Source organism: Canis lupus, chromosome 23 (genome assembly GCF_003254725.2).
Source record: "Canis lupus dingo isolate Sandy chromosome 23, ASM325472v2, whole genome shotgun sequence".
NCBI lineage: Eukaryota > Metazoa > Chordata > Mammalia > Carnivora > Canidae > Canis > Canis lupus.
Genome location: NC_064265.1, coordinates 20,510,822 through 20,535,033, shown reverse-complemented (window position 1 = coordinate 20,535,033; position 24,212 = coordinate 20,510,822). Strand labels below are relative to the sequence as shown.

The window sequence follows — 24,212 nt, the reverse complement described above, 5'->3', positions numbered from 1 at the left end:
TACACTTCATTGTTCTAATTTTTCCTCTTAAATTTGTTTTAGTTTCAAGGAACAAAGTTTTTCAAATAATACTAGAGAACAGTACTGCTTTGGAGGAAATAAAAAATACTTCTTTTTTAAAGGTTTTATTTACTTATTCAACAGTGAGGGCATGAGTTGGGGGTAGCATCAGGCAGAGGGAGAGGCAGGCTCCCTGCTGAGCAGAGATTCCCAACATGGGGCTCCATCCCAGAACCCTGGAGTCATGACCCCAGCCAAAAGCAGATGCTTAACAGACTGAGCCACCCAGATGCCCCGATAAACATAATTTTTAATGGAAAAATTTTAATATATAAGCTAAGGAGAGGTTGATTGCCCTTAGCATAGAACTCCCTTCCATTTACCTTCTTTGTATCTTTTTGGGACCTCAGAAGGAAAAAAAGAAGTGGAAAGTTTGTAAAAATATTTTCACGATATTTCATAATGCTTTCTGCCTCTAAAATGTATTGTGTAAATCTTGTTTCTAGTAGAATCATGACACAGACTTGTGTGTTCAAATGATCATGCTGCTTTTTACTTTGCTCAGAATTACGCCTGAGTGCAGCAAAGGTATAAAAATCACAGGCAGAGTGATTGTGGGGTTGTGTTATGAGATTTTTAATCATCATGAACAAAAATAAAATAGGAAGTTATATGAGGATACTATTTTGGGGTACAGTTTTACATGTGAACATTTATACTTCTGTTTATTTTTAATCATTGTGATTTTGGGATTATTTCATCTACATAAACAAGGATTGATAAAGTGAAAGAAATAATTCATCATAGTATTAATATTTTAACAGAGTAATCTTTTGTACCTGCCTAAGGAAGAGATAAAAAAGGGTATTTTTTATTTTATTCTTTAAAACAAAATAAAACTGAGCTAATTTAAGCAGTTGCAGTTTCTGTGAAAACAAAGGTTTGATGTAAATGCTTTTGATAGTAGACTTTGTGACCATATCATGTATGCTTTCTTAATAATGTCTGACATTATCAGATTGATTAACTCAGCATGAGGCCTAATCAGATTTAACTATGGTTGGCAGCTGTACACTAGAAGAATAATAATACAGAGGGGGAATAAAATTAGTTTTTTAATAAGCTGTGTTAAATACAAAACAAAAAAAATGTATTGGAAATGTTCATTATTTCACATTGACATGTAAAACTATTGTATTCACACAGTATCCTTTTCAAATTCATGTTGACTTATATTTTCAAAGATTGGCTACCGACAGAAGCTAGAGGTGCTGATAATATTTTCATTTGATAATTGATGGTGTAGGTTTCAGAGAGTTAATGATTTCCTGCAAGCTTCAAGGGTCAGCATTTGTATCTATATATTGTGTTCACTGTGTAAACGTCATAGATTATGCAACCCGCCTAAGAACTAGAACCAAAACCTCTGCTTACTTTTCCTAGAATCACCATATTTCTTAAAAAATTAGTCATTGCAAAGGTAATTGTTGTCCTCATTATTTTATTTTTTAATTTTTTAAAATTTTTATTTATTTATGATAGTCACAGAGAGAGAGAGAGAGAGAGAGAGAGGCAGAGACACAGGCAGAGGGAGAAGCAGGCTCCATGCACCGGGAGCCTGACTTGGGATTCGATCCCAGGTCTCCAGGATCGCGCCCTGGGCCAAAGGCAGGCACCAAACCGCTGCGCCACCCAGGGTTCCCTGTCCTCATTATTTTAAATATTTATTTATTTGAGAGAGAGAGAGAGCGAGAGCGCACAAGTGAGCAAGTACCTATGAGCAGGGGCCAGGGCAGAGGGAGAGAATCTCAAGCAGACTCCCTGCTGAGCACGGAGCCACACACAATGAGATCATGACTTGATCCAAAATGAAGAGTTGGGTGCTCAACCAACCTAGCCACCCAGGCACTCCTCCTCATTGCTTTTTAAAAATATAATCATGAGGGATCCCTGGGTGGTGCAGCAGTTTGGCGCCTGCCTTTGGCCCAGGGCGCAATCCTGGAGACCCGGGATCGAATCCCACGTCGGGCTCCCGGTGCATGGAGCCTGCTTCTCCCTCTGCCTGTGTCTCTGCCTCTCTCTCTCTCTCTCTGTGACTATCATAAATAAATAAAGAAAAAAATATAAAAAAAAATAAAAATAAAAATATAATCATGAAAAGTTAATAAATGATACATATGAAGGAGTCCTAAATTAAGGAGCTGTGATTAATTCTGATTCTGCCTATTAACTTTAACCTGGGCCTAGAGTTTATTAGATCTATTCATCAAATGTTTAGTGAACGTCTACCATGTGTAGGCCATTCAGGACTTTATGGTTTTGACCAAAAGAGCAAAGATTTTGGCTTCAATCAAAGCACTATTTTGGTATGCTGAGATTGCCTATTAAGGATAACAGTCATTAATTCCACTTTGAGGACTAATTTTCAAATATACTGAGAGGTAGGCATAACAAAAATAGTTTCTGAATTTGTTGCATAAAATGTGTGCACAGAATTTTTCTACTCCACTAGATGTGTGACACCCAGCTTTTTAGTAAGTTTTCCAAACCTATTGAACTAATAAAACATTTAGTGAATATTCAAATTTTAGTCAGATGTTATTCAGAATTAAAGCAGCAAAATAGCTAAGTGAGTGGAAAAGTTTGGAAATTATGGAGCAATATTCAACTTTTAGGAAAAACATAATTGCATATCAGAACAATTTTCCAAATAAAGATACATTAAAGTATACTTTAGATGCGTTGTATATTAGCACATAATCATGTTATATGCATGTATGAGAAATAATATATATTCAATTTCTCATGTTGCTTAAGATTTCTAACAATTAGTACAGTGTCATAACTAGTTTGAATCCCAAAAATTAAATATATTTTTAATTTAGGAATAAAGAGGCAATTTCTTTCATATTAAGGTACAGTAGCCCCTAACAGGTCCTCATTGAAAGATCATATAGTATTTAAAGGTTTGATATATCCCTGAATACATGAAATTAGATAATTTACTCAAATTTAACGTTAACGATAATCTTGCAGATGAGAAGAGAGTAAAAATATTCCAGATCCAAGAGGAGTTATTTTGAGGAGTTTTAAGTGCCAGTAAATGGAAGCTTATAATAAACATGGCTATTTAGCTGTCAGTATAGCTTTATTTTAATGTATAATATGTCTAAGACAGATTGTAGGTACACAGAAGCATTTGTGGAATCGAATTAAATATATGCTTCCTTGATGTAGCTTCCAAGAGATACTGAGCAGTTGAACTACACTAAATTATAAACAATAATCAAATGATCAATATCAATTATGAAATTGGTAAGTAATTTAGAATAAAAAGAATTGATTTGTGGTAGAATTCAGCTGTAGATTTTGTGTAAATAAACTGTTAAAACCTAAATTGCCAAAACCCTGGCAGTATAGAATGAAGCATAGCAATATTAGATATAATTTACAACTTATTGATAGTTTATTTAAACAATTCACATGTTCATTTTGTGACTGTTTTTTCAATCGTGATAAATCATTCAGTATACTGAATTGTCACTTCTTAGTGTTATTGAATTTTATATACACTTTACTAATCAAGCCTTGGATCATTGTGTATGTTTTTAAAGAGTAGAAAGTTGGGTAGAGTAAGCACACCATTTAACTTATTTTCTGTTATAAACAGGGTTTTAAAACATCTGTCATTTAAAAAAAATTATACTGTTTTTAATTTTCAGGTAAGAAATTGACAGATTCTGTTTAGTAGTTGAGGTGTAATTTCAGGAAATACTAGTAGTTGACTAGTACTAGAAATTGACAGATTCTGTTTAGTAGTTGAGGTGTAATTTCAGGTAATACTAGTAGTTGACTAGTACTAGAAATTGACAGATTCTGTTTAGTAGTTGAGGTGTAATTTCAGGGCATCTTCTCTCTTGGATACCTGTGTCAACACTTAGTCACTGAAGCTTAAAATCAGTTAACAGTCAGCAGTGCCTTTCATTCACCTGTTAGGAGGTCATAAATGCAAATAAGCCTGGGAAAGAGAACATGTTTGACTTATTACCACATTAAGATTCAAATCACTGACACCAAATTCTTTTCCTAGGAGTCTTTGTTAGAGAAGAGGACACAGTGGGATGGGGCTTGTAGCAAAGGTGGGTTATGGGTAGCAAAGATAAATAACCTTTCATAAGCTATTTCAAAATTTTGACGAGAATTCCCGTGATTAAGTCCCTTAACAATTTTGGGATGTCTTACTAACCTTCTCATTTGCAGCTCTTTCTGGTATTCAGAATTGTACCCTGAGGGCATTTTGTTAATGGGGAGAATTTTGATAGTGCTAATATTTTTTGAGAAGTATAAATGTTGTACGTATATTTTAGTCCCTACCTCCTTACCCTGACAGTGGAAAGCTGATATGGGGTCAAGATCACATTGGTCTCACTTTTAACTGGGGAGTTTTGAGGGATTATGAATGGAAGTAGACATGGGCATGCAGTCTCTTTGAACCTTCTTTGTTCACATTTTATACTTTTTTTCCCATTTGTAGTTGGAAGTTGACGAGTGTTGAGGTTGCATTTACTTGGGAAGCCTGTTGACCTAACAGCAGCCCCGGTGCCCCATTTATCTTATTCACTCAGAAATGGTGCCCTCTCTTAGTGGCACTGGCCATAATTGTCCTAACACACTGGCCTGTAACCCACTGCTTTGTTTTAGTAAATATTTGTTGAATAAGGGAGGGAATACTGGAGACTCAGCTTCTCTGTTGTCTGTTTCTTACTCTCCTTTTCTGTTTTTTCTGATTCTGCTTTTCTTTACTCATATTAACTTCTATCTTATTTCACGTTCAGAATTCCCATAGTGGATTAGGTTGGTCAGTCACCTTTCAATCTGGGGTGACCAGAAAGCAGAATTCTCACACTAGTATCACTGAGACCCCTGGTTTATCTTCTGTTCCACCTGTAGTGCACTAGGCTGTGGTGTCCTGTTGAATTGGCTATGGCTTGTGTAAATGGCTTGCTAGACCAGAGCTTGAGGAATCAGTCACTCATGGGTAAGCAGGGTTTTAGTAATTGGCTGTTGGTAGAGTCTAAGTGGAGGAATGTATTCTATCTTCTAAACATACTATTTATGCATTAACTCAGAAATTATGGGGGATAATGGTATATAGAAAGTATATATACTTATATTATGAAGATTAAAATTAAAACTTCTAATGAAAGGGGCACCTGGGTGGCTCAGTGATTGAGCATCTGCCTTTGGCTCAGGTCGTGATTCCGGGGTCCTGGGATTGAGTCCTGCATCAGGGTCCCTGCTTAGTGGGGAGCCTGTTTCTCCCTCTATGTCTCTGCCTCTGGGTCTCTCTTGTGAATAAATAAATAACATCTTAAAAAAAAAAAACTTTTAATGAAAAAGTTGTGATTTGTCTAGAAGAGTTTCTAAGATTTCATAGTTATTTTAAGTATATTGACTTATATCCACTCATATTTTAGATACCCCTGTATACACATATGTAGGTACATGTGCTTATATATTGGTTTAATGTACTAATAATTTTATCTCCTTATATCCATTATGAAATATCTTAATGATATTTAAAAAATACAGTTGTGGGATCCCTGGGTGGCGCAGCGGTTTGGCGCCTGCCTTTGGCCCAGAGCGCGATCCTGGAGACCCGGGATCGAATCCCACGTCGGGCTCCCGGTGCATGGAGCCTGCTTCTCCCTCTGCCTGTGTCTCTGCCTCTCTCTCTCTCACTGTGTGCCTATCATAAATAAATAAATAAAAAAAAAAAAAAAAAAAAAATACAGTTGTGGTAACATTGATAAAATTGAACACTGCATAAAGAAGTAACATCTATTTTAAGTTTTCTGTAATTTATTTTTAATGATAAAAATAACTACAAAATCTTCTGGACTGAAAACACTGAAAATTCTGTGAGGAGTAACATTAGAGATCTATTAAATCTTTAGAAATCTATTTTTTAATTTAGATTTTATGTATTTATGTATGTATGTATGTATTTATTTATTTTTTGAGAGAGAGAAAGCATGAGCAGGGAGAGGCAGAGGGAGAAACAGGCTCTCCTCAGAGCAGGGAACCTGTTGCAGGCTTGATTCAGGACCCTGGGATCATGACCCAAGCCAAAGGCAAAGGCTTAACTGACTCAGCCACCCAGGCGCCTCTAGAAATCTTTGAAATACAAGTAGTTTGAATTATTTTTATTGAAGAATTAGATATAGTCCAGATTTTCAAAAGTATCTTTATTGTTTATTAATGAAATAAATATTAACTGCCACTTACTGAGTACTTTCTTTGTGCCACAGGTGACTTTGGATGTAATTTTAATTCAGTCTCCAGTATCACCCAAAAGATTGGCAAATTATCTGAATTTTACAAATGAAACTTAGGTTTTAGGATTTGGCCACTTGTTCTCTGAATTATATAAACTGGCTAGGAAGAACAGCTGAGGCTTGGGCCCATCTCCATCATATTCCAGAGCTCAGCCCTTTCTCTTGTGCTGTATGTAATTTCTACTGTCCTACACAAATGACACGTTGCAGTGAATAAAAGTAAAAAAAGGGGATGGGGTGGGGTGCCTGAGTGGCTCAGTCGGTTAAGCATCTGACTCTTGATTTCTGCTTGGGTCATGATCTCAGGGTCATGGGATTGAGCCTTGTATCCAGATCTATGCTCAGTGGGGAGTCTGCTTGAGATTCCCTCCATCCCCTGCCCCTCCTCTCTACATACACATGCGCTCTCTCTCTAAAATAAATAAATCTTTTAAAAAAAATTATCATTTGGTCCCTTTGAGTAAATTTTTTAAATTGCAATTTGTGAGCTTTCATCTAAATCCTTCTGACATCCGTGTACAGTTGGAAGCAAATGAATGTTATTAAATTCTCATGTTGATAGCTGATAAATTTATAGGGTCTTTTAGGAGATAATGGCCCAAGAAGTTTGAGTTCACTCTATCTAAAATTTGCTTTAAATGTTCTCCAGTAACAGTATTTGATTATCTCAAAACAAGTATTCTATGGTATGAAATCTAGAGTTTTATATTTTTTAGGATAAAAATTCTATTTTTATATGCCAACAAGATTTATTTAAAAATTAAAGTGAAGTTAAAAGTACTGTCAGGATATTGTCAAAGGTAAGGAATGTGAGGGGCACCTTGTGGTGTAGTCAGTTGAGCATCCACCTTTTGGTTTCTGCTTAGTTCCTGATCTCAGGATCATGGGTGGGTTGAGTCCTGCCTCTGGCTCCTTGCTCAGTGCAGAGTCTACTTGGGAATTTCTACCCCTCTACCCCACCTGCACATGCTCCCTCCAACCCCCATTCTCTCTCTCTGAAATAAATGAATCTTTTTTAAAAAAAGAAAGAATATGAAATTAACTGGGTTCAGCTTGTTATATTAAACATATTACATAGTCATTCATACAAGCCATGATAAAAAAAAATGCAACAGTGAGTTAACTTGATCATGAACTAGGTTAATTTGTAGAGAAAAGGCTCAGATCAAATTAAATTGAGATTTGGAGCTGTAAAATAGTGAGATATGTGTATCAGAAAAGGCAGAACTTGGAAAGTGCTAAAGTTCATGTTTCATCAGACTGAATGTTAGAAGCCAAGTGAGTCCAGAGATAGCTTCAAACTGTTTGGGACAGCTAGGACAGGCCGATTTTTGTCATTAAAATTCTTCTGCAAAGAGAAGTTAATAAATGTCACCCTCCTACACTAAACCCTGACTGCAGAAGATGTTCCAAAGTGCCCCCAAGGCAACCAGTAAAAAAGTTTTTTCTTACTAGAAAGGTTGGCACTTATTTTGTAAATGAAATGCAGGCTTTGAAAACGGTCACTTATTCCCCAAATTTGTAACTAGCAAGAGGGAAGAGCTGAACTCACCCCCATCTTATTCCAAAATCCATGTTCTTTGTTATGTGGGGATTAACAGCAAATGCCAAATCATACAGATTAGCAAGATTTCAAAAATTTAGATCAGTGATTCTCAAATTGTGGTCTTCAGATCAGCAGCATTATCTCTTGGGAACTTGTTACAAATATAAATTATCAGGCTCTTATTCCATACTCACAAAACAGAAACTCTGGGAGGGGGCTAGCAGTCTGTTTCGGCAGGCACTCCTGGTAATTCTGATGCAAGCTAAATTTGGGAATCACTGCCTTAGGATCTTTGCAATTTTGAAACCTTAAGATCCTTTGAAAATTTGAAACTTTAATACAGATAAGAAGGGTTCTATATAATGTGAGGCTTTTTCCTTACTTAATAGTGTTGATTGTAATTCATGTACAGTCTGAATTAACAATTTCCTCCATTTTCAGTACCCTATAGGAAAACATTTAAAAACAACCCAAATAGTGAATTTGGTCAAATTTGGTTTATCTGGTTTACTGTTTTTTAAAAAAGCCATCGGGGACACCTGGCTGGCAAAGTTAGTAGAGCGCATGACTCTTTTCTTTCTTTTAAAAAAGATTGTATTTATTCAAGAGAGACACAGAGAGGCAGAGACACAGGCAGAGGGAGAAGCAGGCTCCCCATAGGGAGCCCAATTGCCGAGTGGGGGTGGGGTGGGGGAGTGGGGGTGGGTTGGGGGTGGCGCGAGGTGGGCAGTCCCAACCCAGGATCATGCCCTGAGCCAAATTAGACACTCAACTGCTCAGGCCCCCAGAGAACATGACTCTTGATCTCCAGGTAGTGAATTCAAGCCCTACTTGGCCATGGAGCCTACTTAAAAAAATAAGCATCAGCCATAATGTTTCAACTCTAGACTTAGCCATGTTGAGGGAATTAGAATTTAGGTAAGAACTACACAATATTTATATTACTCAAAGAAAGCGACCATTTTTTTAAAAATAAAAGAGAAGTAACTTTAATGAATTTTATGTAATTTGCAAAATGTAAGCAATCTCTATATTGGCCTTATTTGTGCTTATAAAGTATTTGGATAGTTTAATCAAGAGATTTGCTAAAATATTATGATTTCATTCTTTCAGTGCTTCAGTAAAGAATCTTTGTTTGAACTGACTAGATATTTGATTGTATTAAGGAATTATTATTCAATTTTGTGTGTATGTATAAGATAGTGGATGATACTTTGGGTATGTTTAATAGGGGATCTGTGTTTAATAGGAGATGTTTAATTATGCATCGTTTAAAAATGCATAATTTTGTTTGCAAGTATTTTAGTGTGTTTCTCGGATTTACTCTAAAACAATTGGAATGGGAGTAATGAGAGTTAGTACATGAGGGTAGGATGGAAACATGGTCAGTCATGAGTTAATAATTGTTGAAGTTGAGTGATGGATGCTATGGTCTGAATGTTTGTTTCTTCCCCCTCCCTCATTCATATGTTAAAATTCTAAACCTGATATGACATATTTTTTTTTTGATAGGACATATTAGATGAGACTTTTGGGAGGTGCTTAGGTCATGAAGGTGGAGCCCTCATGAATAGGATTAATGCTTTTTTAAGAGAGATCTCACAGATCTTCCTAACCCCTTGCACTCTGTGACAATACAGTGGCAGCCCTGTGAGACTGGCAGTGAAGTAAGAGCATTCACCAGAATACCACCATCCTGGTGCCTGGATCTTGGACTTCATGATCTCAGGAAGTCTCCAGAACTGTGAAAAACAAGTTTTTGTTGTTGATAAGCTACCCAGTCTGTGGTATTTGTTACAGCAGTCTGAAGACCAAGACAAGACCAAGGGTAGATAAGGGTATATTCTTTTCTCAAGAAGTATTTTTGTAATGTTTTATAGTGTAAAGTTGGAAAGGAGAAAAACCAACAATGATACTGGGTCAGCACCTACCTACAATGAAGGTTTGGTTTTTTGGCTAACATTCCTGGCACACATATCTTATAATGTTGAAAGAAAACTCTTCTGAGCAAAACAGAGTTTGTTGTTATTTGTTTCTTTAAGTAGGCTCCACACCCAGCATTGAGCCCAATATAGAGCTTGAACTCGAAACCCTGATATCAAAGACCTGAGCTGCCAGCAAGAGACCAATGCTTAACTGACTGAGCTATCTAGGAACCCCCCAAAAGCAGTTTGACACACTGCTACTGGTAGATATAAATTTTCAAATGTAATGTATAATTAGGAAAGAACAAAAGCAAATCAGGAGGAAAAACTATTAAAAATGTTACTTTAAAATAACATATTGTAGTTGAAATTACTATACAGAAATCTGTTGCATTTTTATATGCTAATAATGAAGTAGCAGAAAGAAAAATGAAAACAATCCTGTTGAACAAAACAAACGAATAAACAAAAAGCAGAAACAGATCCATAAATACAGGGGACAAACTGATGGTTGCTAGAGGTGAGGGGGTTGGAGGATGGGCAAAACCAGTGAAGGGTAGTGGGAGATACAGGTCTCCAGTTTATGGAATAAATAAGTCATGGGTATAAAAGGTACAACTTAGGAAATATGCTCAATGGTACGGTAGTGTTGTATGGTGACAGATGGTAGCTACCTTTGTAAGCTTAGCATAATGTTGAATCATTGTGTTGTGCACCTGAAACTGTGTAACATCGTGTGTCAACTATACTTCAATTAAAAAATATATCTAAAATAATTTCTTTTAAAATTGCACCAAAAAGAATGAAATACCTAGGAATAAACTTAGCCAAAGAGTTGAAAAAGACTTTTACTCTGAAACTATAAGACACTGATGAAAGTAATTGAAGGTGACACAAACAAATGGAAAGCTATATCATGCTCATGGATTAGAAGAATTCAGAAATAAAAGGCATCTAGACTGATAAGAGAAGTAAAACTGTCACTATTTGTAGATGACATAATGATGCATATATAGAAAACTAAAGATTTCACCAAAAAGCTATTATAACTGATAAATGAATTCAGTAAAGTTGTAGGATACAAAATTAATATATAAAAGTCTGTTGCATTTCTATACAATAATAATGAAGTAGCAGAAAGAGAAATTAAGAAAACAATCCCCTTTACAGTTGCACCAAAAAGAATAAAATACTTAGGGGTAGTATTTTACTATCCCTTGGATACTCATCCAAGGCGATGAAAGACCTATATTCTTTTTTTTTTTTTTTTGAAAGACCTATGTTCTGAAAATTATAAGACAATGGTGAAAGAAATTGAAAATGGCCCAAATAGAAAGATATACCATGTTCATGGATTGGAAGATTTAATATCATTTAAATGTCCATACTACTAAAAGCAATCTACAGATTCAACACAGTCTCTATCAAAATACCAGTTGCATTTCATGGAGCTAGAACACATAATCCTTTTTAAAAAATAAGACGAGCTTTTTTTTTTTTTTTTTAAGATTTTATTTATTTATTCATGAGAGGCACAGAGAGAGAGAGAGGCAGAGACATAGGCAAAGAGACAAGCAGGCTCCATGTAGGGAGCCCAGTGTGGGACTTGGTCCTGGAACTCCAGGATCATGCCCTGAGCCAAAGGCAGATGTTCAAATGCTGAGCCACCCAGGTGTCCCTAGAACACATAATCCTAAATTTGTATGGAACCACAAAGACCTTGAAGAGCCAAAGCAATCTTGAGAAGGGGGAACAAAGCTGTAGGTGATGTCAAGATACATATTCTACATCTACATTCTAGATTTCACACACACACACACACACACACACACCCTACAAAGCTATAGTAATCAAACCAGTATGGTATGTGGACAAAAATAGACACATAGATCAATGGCATAGGGTAGAGAGCCTAGAAATAAACCCATGTTTATATGGTCAGTCTACAAAAAGGAGGCAAGAATGGTGTTGGGAAAACTGGACCAACTATATGAAAAAGAATGAAACTGGTCTGCTTTCTTATACTATACACAAAAATAAAGTCATAGTGGATTAAAGACCTGAATGTGAGAACCAAAACCATAAGACTCTTAGAAGAAAACATAGGTATTATAATCTCTTGGACATCAGCCTTAGCAGCATATTTATGGATAGTATCCTTAGGCAAGGGAAAGAAAAGCAGTAAACTATCAGGGACTATAGCAAAATAAAAAGCTTTTGTATAGTGAAGAAAACCATCAACAAAGAAAGGGCAACTTAGTGAACGGAAGAGGCATTTGCAAATGATATATCCAGTAAGGGATTAATATCCAAAATATATGAAGAATTTATACAACTGAATACCAAACAAAACAAATAATCTGATTTAAAAATGGGCAGAGGACTTGAATAGATATTTTCCAAAGAAGACATAGAGATTACCAACAGATTATGAAGAGATGTTCAACATCATTAATCATCAGGGAAATGCAAGTCAAAGCCATAATGAGATATCACCTCACACCTATTAGAATGGCTAGTATCCAAAAGACAAGTAACAAGTGTTGGTGAGGGTGTGGAGAAAAGGGAACCATCGTGCACTGTTGTTGTGAAGGTAGATTAGTACAACCACTATGGAAAACAGAATGGAATTTCTTCAAAAATTGAAACAAATACCATATGATGCAATAATTCTACTACTGGATATTTACCCAAAGAATATGAAAACACTAAATCAAAAGATATATGTACCCCTATGTTTACTGTAGCATTATATATAATAGCCAAGATATGGAAGTACCCAGGTGTCCATTGATAGATGAGTGGATGAAGAAGATGTAGTGTGTATGTGTATGTATGCATGCATGCAAACACACATAAAATATTACCTATAAAAATGAATGAAACCTTGCCAGTTGCAACAACATGGATGGACTTAGAGGTATTAATTATGTTTAGTGAAATAAGTCAGACAAAAGACAAGTATACTATATGATTTCACTTATATGTGGAATCTTAAAAACAACAAAAATACATAAACTTGTAAGTGTAGAAAACAAAATGGAGGTTAGGAGGTGAAGTAGATGAAGAGGATTAAGAGGTACAGACTTCTGGGGTCCCTGGGTGGCTCAGTGGTTTAGTGTGCCTTCACACCCAGGGCATGATCCTGGAGTCCCAGGATTGAGTCCCCACATCAGGCTCCCTGCATGGAGCCTGCCTCTCCCTCTGCCTGTGACTCTGCCTCTCTGTGTGTCTCTCATGAATAAGTAAATAAAATCTTTTTTTTAAAAAGGTACAAATGTCCAGTTAGTAAATTAGTCACAGACATGAAAAGAACAGCATAGGGAATATATCAATAAAATTGTGATAACATTGTAATGGTAACAGATAGCAACTACACTTACTGTGGTGAACATTAATATAAAGAATTGTTGAATCCCTAGGTTGTACACCTGAAGCTAACATACATGTATTTTACTTCAATAATAAAGAGAACTATATAGTATGTTACCATAAATGATAAAATAGGGTATATTTTTAGACCCCATACTTAAGAGATCTTTTTGATTATTTTTAAATAGACACATTAGTTTAATAAATGCTTGCTATTTAGTTTTAAAATGTCCCAAGTATTTTCTTTTTAAGATTTTATTTATTTATTCATGAGAGACACACAGAAAGAGGAAGAGACATAGGCAGGGGGAGAAGCAGGCTACCTGCAGGGAGCCTGATGCAGGACTTGATCCCAGGACCCCGAGATCATGCCCTGAGCCGAAGACGCTCAACCACTGAGCCACTCGGGTACCCCTTTCCAAGTATTTTTTGATGTTTAGTTAAACTTAAGTTAGAGGGCAGTCCTGGTGGCTCAGCGGTCGCCTTCAGCCCAGGGCGTGATCCTGGAGACCCGGGATCGAGTCCCATGTCGGGCTCCCTGCATGGAGCCTGCTTCTCCCTCTGCCTGTGTCTCTGCCTCTGTGTGTGTGTGTGTGTGTGTGTGTGTGTGCGCGCGTGTGTCTCATAAATAAATAAAATCTTTAAAAAAAATAAATTTAAGTTAGAAACTAAAAAGAATGACACCTGCCAATGACATTACAATTAAAACCTTTCATTATCAAAATGTAATGTTTTATTTCAAATTTCTATTTTTAGAACATAATCCTTCTATAAAAGTGGTTTTTCGTTCATGTGATAAAATTTTTCTTAAAATACTATTATACTTCTGACTAAAGATGATTGATAGACTGTTAATTTCTCTTGTGAGGAGTGTATGTGTATATATGTGTGTATTCAGAATAAAGAGGACTCATTTGAAACATTTCTAAAGGAAAATTTGAGTGCACTAAAGGGTGAATATAAAAGACATTTTAAGTCAGTAATTAGACCATCCAATACATGGTTGGTTTTAGAACATATGCATAAAAATTACTTGTCACGACAAAATCCAAATAGGTATTTACTATGCTAAGGAGTTAAGATTGGTAACTACAGGGTAGTAACTGCTGTATATAGTAGGTCATTATAATAAATGAGGGAACACTTGTGGGCTGTTATCCAGGCTACATGGGGCCCAAGACTTGCTGTCTCTACTAGTCTAGGTCACTGTTTCTTAGACTTGAATGTACATAAGACTTACCTGGAGATCTTGTTAAAAATACAGACTTCATTTTTAGTAGGTCTGGGATGGGGCCTAAGAAACTGCATTTCTCACAGGTTCCCAGATGATTACAGTGTCTACTGTTTGAATACAGGACAGGATGATCATAGTTGTGATTTAGAATTTAAAATTGTAAATGAAATGTGATTATAGATAACATTTCCACTGACTAAAATATTTCAAATTTTAGTCTTTTCTTGGGTTTAAATATTGTTATTTGCTTAGCGCTGCTACTCACCTCTATAATACCATTTACTGATGAGATATAAATACACCTTAAAGGAAGTGCATAGTTTGGCCTGCTAGAAGACCTTTGTGAGTTAGATGTCTTCCCTAAGTAGATGCTGTCCTGCATGCAGGGCTTGAACTTGAGCTCTCACTTACAGGCTGGAAGCAGTATACAGACTCACAAATTACTGGTTGATTCTACCTTTTTTTTTTTTTTTTTAAGATTTTATTTATTTATTTATTCATGAGAGACACACACACAGAGAGAGGCAGAGATACAGGCAGAGGGAGAAGCAGGCTCCATGCAGGGAGCCCAATGCGGGACTCTATCCTGGGACTCCAGGATGACGCCCTCGGCCAAAGGCAGGCGCCAAACCACTGAGCCACCCAGGGAATCCCCTGATTCTACCTCTTTTAGCCTCTTAGTACAAAGTTATAGAATAGTATGAAAAGGCATTTAAAATTATTATTATAGTGATAACAAAATCAACTGCTCAAGAAATAAACAAAGCAAGAGATCTTATCTCTTTGTATCTTATCATAATAGGACTTTTCTCTACAATTTTAGTATACTTGTTTTTAAAAAAATTGTTGCTGTATACTCACAGGCTAATTAAAATACAGAGAACACATACAAGCAACATACTTCTGATGATGTTCACTTAAAAAATAACCACATCCACAGATTACCACTTCTAGGGAAATGGTTCCCATACTTTTGGTATTAGGCAAAATGAGGGAAAAAAAAAGCACAATGTAGTGAGGTTTTCCTTAATTTTTTTTTTTTTTTTTTTTTTAAGGGAGTGAGGGGCAAAAGGAGAGGGAAAGAGAATCTTAAGCAAAATGATGGGAAAAAAAAGCACAATGTAGTGAGGTTTTCCTTAATTTTTTTTTTTTTTTTTTTTTTTTTTTTTTTTTTTTTTAAGGGAGTGAGGGGCAAAAGGAGAGGGAAAGAGAATCTCCAGGCCCAGTATGTGAATGTGACTCAGGGCTTGATCTCACAACCCTGAGATCATGACCTGTGCCTAAACCAAGAGTTAGACACTTAACCCACTGAGCCATCCAGGTGCCCTTGAGATTTTCATATTTATAAATTTATAATATTTAAGGGACTACTTTGTGAAACAATGTTGGTAATACATAGTAGTATATTTTTGTGTGTGTATTATGCGCTTGAATGCATACCCCTGCTACTTTTCATTCCTGGCCTTCCCCGCCCCACTCCCCCCCCCCCCCCCCCCCATGAGAAACAACTTTTCCTGGTCTTTAAGAAAGAAGAGAAATACCAAAGCTGAGCCTGGTAAAATTTGGAGGGAGATAGAATAGTAGCATTCTTTTACTTTAGCTCAGAGACTCTTTCATCTGTCTCCTGGGTGCCTCATAAATACTTACCAAAACTCTTGCAGACACTTCATGAAAACTCATCTCCTCCCAGGAGCAATCTAGGCCTTTTGTTTGCTAGAGTATCATGATGACTATGAGCTTGAATTAGGTAAGTCTGTGTTCTACCACTTAATGGCAATATAACTATTATGTAACCTTGAAAAGCTACATAACCTATTTGTGCTTCTTTTTGTTTATATTTTAAAACCAGAATAAATAGTACATCCTTCATGTGGTGGTTGTGATTATTAAATGTTTGGCATAGTCACATAATAAGCGCTTAGCTGCTTTATTGTCCTCATTCTAATTTCAGTTATGGTGGAAAGCAACAGGTTAAACTGAATAAAAATTCATAACCCCCCTCAAGTTTGTTTCTGTCCCCCTATGTTTAATGAGCTTTCTAGGTGATTCTTATATTTAAAATATTATCCTGTGTTGTATGTATGTATGTATTTTTTAAAGATTTTATTTATTTATTCATGAGAGATACAGAGAAAGAGAGGGGCAGAGACACAGGCAGAGGGAGAAATAGGCTTGCTGCCAAAGAGCCCGATGTGGGACTTGATCCGGTATCCTGGGATCATGCCCTGAGCCGAAGGCAGACGTTCAACCTCTAAGCCACTCATGTGTCCCCCTTTAATACAGTACCAAAAAGATCCTCTCACTGTGAACTTCATCTTGAACCTATCTAAGCCACTAAGAATTGATTATATGTACTCATACATATAAAAGGGTAGGTATCTTGTTTATTTTGTCTAGTGTTTTAACATAATGCCTTGAATGTGTGGTCAAACCTCATAGTTTTATGCTATAACAGACTTAAAAAAAAAAGCAAACATTGGTTCTAGATATTTACAGAGACCTTAATGGCAAATTCCCTGAAGTATAAGAATTCAGTCATCTGTGAGTATTTTTCCTATGGCTTATTAGAAAAAGATTGAATGAACTATATTAAAATCAAAATATATATAATTTCTGGAATAAGACAACTGCCGTTCCATCTTTTCTCCATTATTTTTGGTTTTAGAACAGTCTCTTTTTCCTTTTATTAAGAACTAGCAAATGTATTTTTATTTTTCCTACTTTCTGGTATAAATTTTCTTTTTTTATTCAACTTGGGAAGTCATAAAATAATGTTTCTTTTGAATTAAACAGTTATTAGGCAGTGAGAATGCTCATAAGTATCTATAAAGTAGAAACTCGTTTTGTTTACTTGAATTATTTATTAGGGCACTCAATAAAAATGCTAAGAAACTAGTAATTCCACAAGAATAATTGTGCATTGATCGAATTTCTGAGCAGAGTATTTTCAACTAGATGTTTTTAAAAGAAAAAATTTAAATGTCTTTGGTAGAACTTAAATTATCTACATCATATAGATAGGTATAAAGCAGTACTTACTGGAGCATAATGATAAATCAGTATCTCATTAAACTAGGAGAAACACTAATATTTAGTGTAGAATTTTTCCTGATACAATTTGTATATGTAGTCAGTTTTATAAGAATAGATAATATAAGTTCATTAAGAGAAATCTTGATTTCCAATTGGTATGTTGTTATGTCCTGCCTTCCTTGATTACTATCTTAGATTACCAGTAATGAAAAGAAAATTGAGAAATGCCTTGCCTGATTTCCATTTCTCTTCATCATCTTTGTATCAAATTCAGAATTTAGGCAATATGTTATTCTTTTTATTTTATCATTATTTGCTCTAAAGATAATCTATTCATATTTTTTTATAACCAAAAATATATTGAAGTAGATAATTATTATCTAATTGTAAAAAATTACTCCCTAAAGCCATTCACTCTGCTGAAACTTCATTGTTTCTATCTTCTTGAGACTTTCCCCAATTTCCTCTTCTTAACTATTGTTCATTCAAATATATATAAATATATGTATTTAAAAAATAATTTTCTTATAAGCCTATTTACATATATTACATATATGTAAATATATACATATATTACATATACATATATAGTACATATAATATTACATATAATATATTACATATATATTACATGTGATACATATGTACATATAGTACATCTAATATCCATCTCTTTTTTGTTGTTATTACCATTTTCCCTATCTCTAGCTGTTCTTGAATTCATCCACTGTGGAATGGATTCAACACATTACTGAATCTTCTCTCAAAGTCATTAACCTCCTTCTCGCTAAATTCTTGTGACTACTTATGCTCACTGAAATTGTCTCCCTTGATTTCAGTAGTATTACTGTACTTTTATCATATACTTCTTTCTTGGTCCCTTTGCTGATTTCTTTTCATGGCTCAAAGTATTTTCTAAACCCAAGCTCTTAATCCTCTGTTTCTATTTGTTTTAGGGAGATTTCCCTAAAGAAGCTTGTAGGTGATGTGAATGAATGAATGGGCCAAGTAGGGGCACAAGTAATAACTAATCAAATCCCTGTCCAAAGGGAACACCATTCTGTGGCTCCAGCTTACTTTCATATGGGGGAAAAAGAAAGTTACTGTAATCAGATTGTCTTAATTAATCAAGAGATATATGGGAAGTCTAGATTTTTCTTTGAAATATCCCAGATTATGAGTGTTAGCGGTCATTTGAAGTTTGGAAATACCCAGATAAGAGGGGTTTGGTATATTATTCTGGTTGGAAGGGGATCTGTGTAGTTTATACACTGCACAGCCTTTGGGTGTTTAGTCTACATTATAATATACACTACTTATACTACTACCATAAGAAGTGGTCCTAGGGATTGCCTTAAAGCTGTATTTTCACAGCAAATGCACATTTTGTAATTTGAGCATATATTGTTAGGAGTGCCGTGAAGGAAAGGTTGATGGAAATTAAAGAAGTAAATCTCCCAAACTGCTCTTCCTGCCTGATTCGTTGGATGCTGATCCATCCATCCATCCTTCTTTTCTTTTTAAAAACATAGTGCCTGGCTAGCTCAGTCAGTGGAATGTGTCACTCTTGATCTTGGGATTGTGAGTTCAAGCCCACATTGGATGTAGAGCTTACTTAAAAATAAAATCTTAAAAAAACAAACAATTACAGTTCAAACAAACATGTCTGTGGAATTTTAATTAGTAACCTCTGCTCTGAATCTTGGAGCTTCAAACATTTCTAAATGGACAGTAGAAAACTAAATTCTGGTTCCTTTTCTAGAAAGTTTCAGCTAGTTATTTGGGAGTCACAATTCTTTGACTGTCAGCTGATCTTTGAATTGGAGGCAAGTACTTACCTCAAAGCAGTGGTCAGGGGAAATGCAGCTTAAGGGACTTTGCACTTCTCAAATTTATGACTCTTTTACTCTATATCTCTTTATCTTGTGTGACCTCTCATACTAGTTTTCACTGTGATGTTTCCAACTACTTCTGAAACACCTTACTACTATAGTATTTTTTTCACTAGCATAAAATTAGCTTGTGTCAAATTGAATTCATCTTTATTCTTAATCTTGTTCCTTTTTCCTTAACCATTGTCATGATAATTTCAGTTTATAAAATGTTGCTGACTCATGTCCATTCATCCTTCTGGACTCTGGTCCAGGACTTCCTGAGGCCTGCTAGCCAAATTTATTCTCTAACTTGTCTCCATGAATCTGGTCTGTGCTTTTTCCAACCATTTCTAGACTACTGTAAACAAAACTTTGACCACTCTACTTTTCTTTTCAAAAAACCCAGTGGTTTTCATTAGTATGAACTAGAGTCACCAGAGAAGATTCCTGGAAGGCCTGAAATAGAGGGTTTTTTGCTAAAGGAGTAAAAGAGATATTTTGGTGGTGGAGAAACAATAAGAAACAAAAACAAGAGATGTAATTGGTAAATAAAGTATCTTCCTAGTCTGGGATAATAATTACTGAATAATGGGGAATAGGTTTGGACAGGATAAGGGCAAGATTGAAAATTTGAAAGACAAACATATTTAGCATATGGTTCCTAAATCACTTAAATCTTACATACTTTTAGAGATAGAAAATATCTGAGATCGGCTATTCATTTGTGCATTTTATAAATGATAGCAAATTTATGACTTGCCGTTGATCATATTAGTTAATAATAACAGGATCTAAACTAGACTTCTCACCTAACTTTTTCTTTTTAAGATTTTATTTATGTATTCATGAGAGACACAGAGAGAGGTAGAGACACAGAGAAAGAAGCAGGCTCCCTGTGGAGAGCCTGATGTGGGATTCGATCCCAGGACCCTGTGATCATGCCCTGAGCCAAAGGCAGAGACGCTCAACCACTGAGCCACCCAGGCTTTCCTCCCCTAACTTTCTATATAATTTGGCAAGGTAGTATGAAAGCAGCCAGATAATACTTAAACTAATGAATGTGGCTGTATTCCAATAAAACTACCAAAAACAGGCTGCATGTCTGATTTGGCTTGCGGGTAATCATTTGCCAACCTGTTACAGAGTATTACTAACAAGTGTCCTAGTATATTTTTCTCCTTTTGTTAGTTTTAGAACTAAGACATTTAAAAGAGCAAAAACATTAAAAAAAAACCTTATCTTTTATTTAAAAGAGCATCATCAGATAAGGAAAGTGCAATTTATTTTTTATTATCAGGTATAAATTTTCATGTTTAATTCAGCTTTAGAAGTTATATAGTAATGTTTCTTTTCAATTGAGAAATACTGCTTTTAGGGTAATAAGCTTTTAAATATAAAGTAGACATAAGTTCTTCATGTATCTTAAAAATTATTAGATTACATCTATCAATATATTTTTTTTAATTTTTAAAAAAGATTTATTTATTTATTTATTCAATTCAGAGAGAGCGAAAGAGAGGCAGAGACACAGGCAGAGAGAGAAGCAGACTCCATGCGGGGAGCCCGACGGGGGACTCGATCCCGGGTCTCCAGGATCACACCCCGGGCTGCAGGCGGCACCAAACCACTGCGCCACCGGGGCTGCCCTATCAATATTTTCTATGTTAGAAATTAAAACAAATTTGAAGTACATTTACTTATTAATTTGTTTAAAATAGCAACAGTAGGGGGGATCCCTGGGTGGCGCAGTGGTTTGGCGCCTGCCTTTGGCTCAGGGCGCGATCCTGGAGACCCGGGATCGAATCCCACGTCGGGCTGCTGGTGCATGGAGCCTGCTTCTCCCTCTGCCTGTGTCTCTGCCTCTCTCTCGCTCTCTGTGTGACTATCATAAATAAATAAATAAAAAAAATATTAAAATAGCAACAGTAGGGATTGGTGGAACATGTGACTCTTGGTCTCGGGTTTGTGAGTTTGAGCCCTATGTTAGGTATGGAGATCACTTAAAATTAAATAGCAATAGTAAACCCATTTTATGTTAACATAAATGTGTTATGAAAAATATACGTTTATATATATATTCTGAAAAATTCTTGAAATAGCATTGTTTTACATTTTTGCAAACCTCTTTAATGTCTGACTCACTAGACCACAGCTGAATTCTGCTTCTGTAGTTTCTTGTCATGTGTTGTTGAAAGTATATGACACATATATGTAGTTGGAAAAGGAAGAATGTTTTAATAGCTTTTTCAGATAATTGTGGCAATTTTTGATAATACACCAAAAGTTGACAAGTAGCAATCTTATCAGTAAAGTAAGTATATCAGTGAACTTCTCATACTTTGTTACATTAAAATCTGTTGGTCTGTCTTACACTTTGCATGCATGCATTCTTTCACTTACTGTTTGAGGGGGTGTGCAGGTGCACATGTTTAACTTTTTTCCTTGTTCGAATGAATCTTTTATCCATGTATGATGCTATATTATCAGGAATTGATCATTTGGAAATTACTGGCTCTATGAATTATGTAAACCGTCCATATGTTTATACATTTCATTATGCAGTATCAAAAAATACCAATTTTTAAAAACCACCACTGATCTTATGAAAAAATATTTTATTGAGATAAAATTGGTGTATAAGATTATATAACTTTCAGGCGTTCATTACTGTAATCTGTATAAACTACAAAGTGATAATCACCATACATACAGTTGAGCACCTTCACCTATTTTGTCCACCACCTAACCCCCTTCTCCTCTGGTAACCACCAATCTGTTCTTAATATTTATGGGTTTATTTTGTTCTGTTGGTTGGTTGGTTTTGTTTTTTAGATTCCACATGTAAGTAAAATCATATGGTATTTATCTTTCCCTGCCTGACTTATTTCACTTAGCATAATATCTTCAAGGTTTATTCATGTTGTTGCAAATGGTAAGATTTTTTTTCATTTCTCAGCCCTTGTAGTATTGGTGTGTGTGTGTGTGTGTGTGTGTACACTTACACACCACATCTTTTTTTAAAATTGTAGTTGACCTATAATGTTAAATTAATTTCAGATGTACAAAATAGTGATTTGATAGTTCTGTACATTATTCAGGGCTCACTGTGGTAAGTATAGTCACCATCTGTTACATACAACATTACAGTAGTAATGACTATATTCCTTATGTGGTACTTCTTGTTTGTGACTTACTGGTTTTATAACTTGAAGTTTTGCTGCTTAGTCCTCTTCACCTATTTCAGTAATTCTCTTCTCTGCCAACCTGGCAAACACCAGTTCTCTGTATTTATGAGTCTGTTTCTGTTTTGTTGTTTGTTTTGGTTTTTATATTCCCTGTACACATGAAATCATATGATATTTGGTTGACTTCTCTGACTTATTTCACTTAGCATAATACCCTCTAGGTCCATTCATGTTGTTAGAAATGGCAAGAGCTCATTCTTTTTAATGGCTCGGTATATAGCATATCTTCTTGTATGTATATAGCATATCTTCTTTATCCATTTATCATCTGACAGTGGGCACTTATGTTGTTTTCATATGTGAACTATTGTAAATAATGCTGTAATGAACATAATTCTTTTTGAATTAGTCTTTTCTTTTCTTTACATAAATACCCAGAAATGGAATTGCTGCCTTATAGGGTGGTTCTATTTTTACTTTTTTTGGAATCTCTTTATACTATATTCCATGGTGCTGTACCAGTTGGCATTCTAACAAAGAGTTAGTACAGGGATTCCCCTTTCTCTATATCCTTGTGAACACTTTTTATTTTTTGTCTTTTGGACACTAGCTATTATAACAAATGTGAGGGAATATCTCATTGTGGTTTTGATTTGCATTTCCTTGATGAGTAATCTTGAAAAACTTTGTGTCTATTGGGTGTCTATATGTCTTTTTGCAGAAATTTTTACTAATATCCTCTGCTCATTTTTAAAAAGTTATATTTATTTATTTATTTGAGAGATTGAGAATGTGAGGGCATGGTAGGGAGGCATGGGGTACAGAGGGAGAAGAAGAGAGAGAATTTCAAGCAGACTCCTTGCTTAGTGGGGCTCATTCTCAGAACCCTGAGATCATGACCTGAGCCAAAATCAAGAGCTGGACACTTAACCGACTGAACCACCCAGGTACCCCCTCTCTGCTCATTTTTCAATTAGGTGGTTTGTTTTTTTTGGAGTTGAATGGTATGAATTCTTTATATATTTTTATATTAATCCCTTGTTATTTACATCATTTGCAAATATCTTATGCCACTCAGTAGGTTGTGTTTTCATTTTGTTGATGGTTTCCTTCACTGTCCAAAAGCTTTTTAGTTTTAGTATAGTCTTATTTATTTAATTTTGCTTCTATTTCCTTTGTCTTTGGAGATAGATTCACAAATACATTGCTAAGACTAATATCAAAGAGCTTACCACCTATGTTTTCTTCTAGGAATTTTATAGTTTGGGGACTTAAAGTCTTTAATCCATTTTGAGTTGATTTTTGTGTAGGTGTAAGATAGTTACTAGTTTCGTTATTTTGTATATGGCTGTTCAGTTTTCCTAGCATCGTTAATTGAAGACACTGTCCTTTCCCCATTGGATAGTCTTGGCTCCTTTGTTGTAAATTAATCGACCATATATGTGTGGATTTGTTTCTGGAGAAAAAATTTTTAAGTATTGGTGGGAGATACAAGCTTTCCAAAATTTTGACCTTTGCTTAGAAGGTCAAATTTTATCATTGACAACATGTTCTTTCTGTTTTTTTTTTTTATATATATATATATATATGTGTGTGTGTGTGTGTGTGTATATATATATATATATATATATATCATAGACTCATGTGGTTATTACTTTCAGAAAATACCTGCCATGTGCCTAAATCTGAATAAGAATATTTTCAG

At 35.3% G+C, this 24,212-nt stretch overlaps 1 protein-coding gene across 13 annotated transcripts in view; it reads left to right on the top strand.

Moving 5' to 3' along the window:
- LOC112668619 (ubiquitin-conjugating enzyme E2 E2) overlaps positions 1-24,212 on the top strand; it is a 404,581-nt gene that overhangs the window by 100,353 nt on the left and 280,016 nt on the right. The gene's annotated exons all lie outside the window — the stretch shown is intronic.